General features: G+C 40.2%; 1 non-coding gene across 1 annotated transcript; it reads left to right on the forward strand.

Annotated features, from left to right (window-relative positions):
• The first annotated feature begins 2,958 nt into the window (after positions 1-2,958).
• On the forward strand, positions 2,959-3,111 carry LOC148039306 (5.8S ribosomal RNA). The gene has a single exon (XR_015690467.1). It is a non-coding gene; the product is annotated as a 5.8S ribosomal RNA (ribosomal RNA).
• Positions 3,112-5,841: the final 2,730 nt, after the last annotated feature.

Consider the following 5,841-nt stretch of genomic DNA (forward strand, 5'->3'; position numbering starts at 1 on the left):
GATGAATATATACTTTCTGAATTATTTGATTGTATTTTTTTACAAGTGCAATGAAATGAGGATAAGAGGGAAGAGGAGATAGAGAGAGGAATGTGCATTGAAGGAGATGGTATATAGGCATTCACTCAATTGCAATACTATAAGATGTGTAAAAAAAGAGGGAGGAATGTGCAAGTGAAAGAGATTATGTATAGGCATTTGCTCAATTGCAGTACTACAAGATGTGTAAGTAAAGCATATGCAAACTATATAAGGAGGGATTGAGTGTAGAAACATGCACGCATGTGAATGTATATGTGCACACTAGATTGAGTAACAATGAGGTAATATTATTGTCTCAATATTAACTATTCAAACAATGTGAGAAACAATAGATATCACACGTTATTACAAAAAGTGTAGCAAATTGTGTGATATTGTATCCTCTTGTAGTAAGTCCACACAATAATGCTCAATTGAAAGTAGTGAAAACATGTGTGATGTAGCTTCCCTTATGTGTGCACAATGGAAGTGCTATATCGGGATGTAATAGCAAATCATGCACATAAAAGTGAGATGTATGTGAATGTATATATGGATGTGGGAGTAACAATATGATATTCTTTTCATGCTAATATTAACAACTAAAAGTGTGTAAGAGATTGAACCTCGTGCAAACCTTCGCCTTGCAAAATTAAGAGGGTTGTAAAAAACGGATGGATGACCCTTGTAAAATTTAGAGGGGGGAGAGAGAAGTTGCTAATTGAGAGAGAGAGTGTGTGTGTGTATGTGTGTGTGCGTGTAAGAGGGAGAGAAAGAGAGAAGTTGCTATTTGAGAGAGAGAGAGAGAATGTGTGTGCATGTGTTTGTGAGCAACACAAGGAGCGAGAGAGAGAGAGAGAGAGAGAGAGAGAGAGAGAGAGAGAGAGAGAGAGAGAGAGAGAGAGAGAGAGAGAGAGAGAGAGAGAGAGAGAAAGAGAGAGAGAGAGAGTGTGTGTGTGTGTGTATGTGTGTGTGTAAGAGAGAGAGAAAGAGAGGAGTTGCTATTTGAGAGAGAGAGAGAGAGTAAAGTAGAGTAGTTTATTATCGTCCCCAGAAAGCCAAATTATGATCCATGGGACCTTTCCAGATATACAATGATTCTCCTCCCCCATGGTAGAAAAGGGGAGCTACGATGAAAGAACGATCTATGCAGCGTGGTTCTTTCGAAAGCGTAACATGTGGGTGATGAGAGCCCCTAACTTTGATATAGGAGTAGTGGTCAAAAACTAGTGAAGTGTCCCCTGTAAAGGGATATCAAAGTCAACCCGTATGTGTGCATATGCTCGGCATGCCATAATCATGTGCTCCTCTGATTCTACACTATGTAGTCTACACAGCTTGCATAACCTTTGTCTCTCTTGTCTATCCACTCCATGCACCTGTCTCGATCAATAAAGCATGTGATTGAGTTTGAAGTCGTGCAATACTACGTATAAATACCACTGAGAACGGGTTGGATATGTATGGCTGCATGTGTGCCTCTGCTTGCATGTAGGATTTCCAACATGAAGGATAGATATGCATACTGTAATACGCAAGTTTGCCATTTCCTCCCTTTCTGTGATGTTTTGCTTGATATGCTCGTAAGAGGTCTGATTGAAATGTGTCCATGCATATATCTTTGGAGGCCATATCTAGATATCTATCCACTCCCCACCCTTTAAACCATTTTCACATATCTAGCACCCATTTTGTTGAAAGCACTTTACTTTTCCACGTTTTTTGTAGGCAAGTGCTAGTATTCCATGCCTATTTCGGGAGCCTACTATCATCCATTTGACATACTCAGGTGGCATATCTCAATACTCGGATCATAGCATGTACCTCAATTGGCCAACAACCAGTTCCCAAAAGCATAAGTACATATGGTGTGGTGCTTTTGATGCCCAAATGTCTACGAATAAAAGATTTTTGTAGCTTCTCAATGTCATTCCATGCAAATGAGAAGATGCTCCCCCCCCACACTTCCACTCCATATAATACTGTTTGTAGAACATATGCATCAAAAATCATACAACATATGGTGAGTGTAAGAGGGAGAAAGTGAGAAGTTGCTGATTGAGAGAGAGGGGGGAAGAAAGAGAGAGATTGCTACATGGAACTATGATTGATAGATAGATAGATGGAGAGAGAGAGAGAGAGATGGATATTCACTACATTAAGGCAATACGTGCATGTGGTTGGATACCCTTGCATTTATCTGTTGATTATTTTGATCAATTGAGGATAGTTGCTTTTTAACCCCTCAAAAATGTTCTAACAATTATAATAAATTATAAGACAATAAGAGGATGATTTATTTTATTAGTTGTTTTTTTATTTTTAACATCTTTTGATTATTGCATGATTGTAACTTGTTGTGGGTAGGGCTACATATGACATTGGTTGTTAAATGGCATAGACTAATATGATTTGTGTTTATCATGGTAGATTATTAGGATAAGATATGATATTTTAAGAGTATTTTATGATGCGCAAAGTATATTTAATTATTGGGTGCTCGAGTAGTATAAAATTGTTATATTTTGAATGAATTCCTTGTAGTATTATGGTTCTATGTACACAAGTGTGAGTGGATTATTTGAAGGCTAAATGTCAGGACCTATAATGGGCTGCACACTGGTTATAAGTACTAGCCAGGCCTTTATAATACAATTCGCATTATCTCTCCCCTCGTCGGAGTCAGGAAATAGTGGGGGAGGCCATGCTTTGAGGTCATCCCAAAGACCATGCGGGTGGGGGAGGAAGGAGGGATGCCTTTGACCTCTCTCCCTTCTTTAGGGTGACCCCCCTCCGTCGTGCCAGTTGTTCGAGCATGTTTCCACCTTGATAAACCTTTTTCCCATCCCCCCACATGGGGGTGGAAACTAGGAACTTAAGATACCTTATCTTGTTTGAGATTCCTCCCCTCGGGAGAATTGAATAATAAAATGCAACAACTCTCAGCAACGGATATCTTGGCTCTTGCAATGATGAAGAATATAGTGAAATGCGATACATAGTGTGAATTGCAAAATTCTGTGAATCATCGAGTCTTTGAATGCAACTTGCACCTGTGGCTCATCCAAGGGTATGCCTACTTTGGCATCCCTAGCATCCCCACACCCTACTTTAGCATATCACTAAGTGGAGGAAAAGAAAAAGGATTTCCCTAGTAGTAGAAAGTGAATTAGAAAGAGTCTAGCTTGGAAATCGTGCATCTTTTTTGTGTGAATTGTAGTATGAAGAGGCGTCCTTTGTGATGGACCAAGCCCAAGTCCCCCTAGAAAGGGGTGCCAAAGAGGGTGAGAGCCTTGTCGAGCTCAGACCCTATCACTCCACGATGTGACAGTGATGAGTTCGGCTATTTGGGAATGCAGCCCTAAGTGGGTGGTAAAATCTGTTCAAGGCTAAAATATGGGCAAGAGACATATAGTAAATGAGTATCGTGAGAGAAAAATGAAAAGAACTCTGAAAAGAGAGTTAAAAAGTGCTTGAAATTGCTAGGAGGGAAGCAAATGGTGGGTGTAGGTGCACCCCGGTTGGATGTGGAATGCTATGATTTTGGTCCACTACTCAACGCAAGATACTGGTCAGGGTGGACCAGCATAGCAAGACAAGAGCGGGCTTTAGATGACCTAATGGTGACATCGTATCAATCAAGGAACGAAGTGTGTGCCACTTGTGGCAGGCTCTGCACCTGCACGCTTGGCACGGTGTCGCTTTGGGTTCTCCATCTAACCTGTCTTGAAACATGGACCAAGTCTAACATGTATGTAAGTCAGTGGTGGTGGATGACAAACCCACGAAGGCGCAAGGAATCTGACAAGTGGGATCCCCTTTATGGGATGGATCATTGACCAACCATGATCTTCTATGACAGGTTTGAGTGGGAGCATACCTGTTGGGATCCATAAGATGGTGAACTATGCTTGAGCAAGGCAAGGCAAGAGAAAACTCTAATGGAGGCTCATAGCGATACTAATGTGCAAATCATTCGCCAGACTTGGGTATAGGTGCGAAAGACTAATCAAACTGTCTAGTAGTTAGTTCCCTTTGAAGTTTCCCTTAGGATAGTTGGAGCTCCTAGTAGTTTTATTAGGTAAAGTGAATGATTAGAGGCATCGAGGGTGAAACACCCTTGACCTATTCTCAAAATTTAAATAGGTAAGTGAGAGCGGATTTTAAAGACCGTTAAAGTGCATGAAAGACACGGAGAATAGCAAATTTAAGGCGGGAATTGGACCTCGTTGTTGGAAGCAAAAATTCCCTTAGCCCTTCCCATGGTTTTTGGAACCATACACCCCCCAAGGATTTTAAATTCCTTTTTTTTCCCTTAAGCCCCTCCCTTGACTTTGGGAACCTACCTCCCCCCCTGTGTCTTATTCCCCTAAGCCTTATCACCCCCTTATAACCCTTTTAACCCTTTTTCAACCCCCCTCATAACTCTTATTTTCCCACAGCTCCCTAAGCTTTCTTCTTAATCCCCCCGTATCCCCATTATTATTTTCCCCCCTCGAACCTAAAAATCCAAATCGTCATCATGGCCTCGGATGGTATCCCGTAAGGGAGAAATAGCCATGAGATAAAAGATAGGGAGGGAAAGTAGAGGGAGTGAAAAGAAGGAGTGAAGGAGGAAGAGTGGGAAAAAGATAAAAGAAAGGGAAGGAAGGAGAATAAGTGCTTTCTATTCCTTCTACCCCAAGTCAAAATCCTCCAAGGGTTCCTGTGGTTGCAAAACCACACTCACCCATAAACTTTTTTTTGATCCAAGGAGACGGTGGAATTCAAGAAGAAGAGAAAAAGGCTGCGGGAGGGTCATCTCCCGGTATCCATGTGGATATCTCACCCCAAAACCAGGTTTTTCTTCTTGGCTTTAATTCAGTTTTAAGCCGATTGTGCAAAGAAAAATTATTAAGGATAGGATATATTTGTTCGAGTTATTTGTAACGAAGGAGTTTAGCTTATGAATGACAATGAATAGAACTTAGTTTTCTTCAAATTGCATCAAGCATTATAAATTACGATCAAGATTATCCATTTACTATAGTAGTATATTTTAGTTAAATCCTAAGGTGTAGAAATTATATCTTGCACCATTAGTCTTATTCCTTTCGCAACGAATCATTGTAAATGGTTAAATTCATGAAAGGTTTCTTTCGATGCTCAAATTACTAGGGAGTTATCTTTGCTAATTGCGCATCTTAGCAAGGCAGTTGTTGTTATTTGGCATGAGTTCATCTTTAAGGAAAACGGAAGTTAAATTAAACTGTATTGACTGGGAAAGTAAATTGTCACAAGGATAGCAAAACCGTGACAAGACGATTAATATCACCTTCCAAAAGATAACTGAACCAATCTAAACATAGAAACATTCATACCCTAAACTCTTGACTACTTTCCTTACTGTAGGGACAATAAATTCGTAAAGATAAGGAACTAGGGTTTGTCCCTAAGGTTCTTAAAAGAAGAAACCCTAGGCCTGACATACGTCAGCTTAAAGGATCTAAACAGATTATTCCATCGCAGGACTTGCGCAACAAGTACGAAATCATTTAGTCTTGTGATTGATTCACAAGGAAAAAGGGAAAAAAAAACCCTCATCAAGGATGGCAGATCCTTACGCAAGTTATTTTGCATAAAGACGTATTTTTGGATATCCTTCTAAATAAGGAAAGTTGTAAACCTGAAACTAGCATATCTAAGGTACTTTAGGGTTAACCAAGTTGGGTATGCCCTACACCGGAATATAAAAGATCTTGCCAATTTACAAGACACCTTGGAAACGAGTGCTGATACACTCAAAAAGGAAAGAACACTTCCTTAGGAGTTTGCCAAACA

The sequence above is a fragment of the Lygodium microphyllum genome, chromosome 3 (genome assembly GCF_053477565.2).
Source record: "Lygodium microphyllum isolate KBCC chromosome 3, Lygodium_microphyllum_v1.1.10, whole genome shotgun sequence".
Classification (NCBI taxonomy): Eukaryota; Viridiplantae; Streptophyta; class Polypodiopsida; order Schizaeales; family Lygodiaceae; genus Lygodium; species Lygodium microphyllum.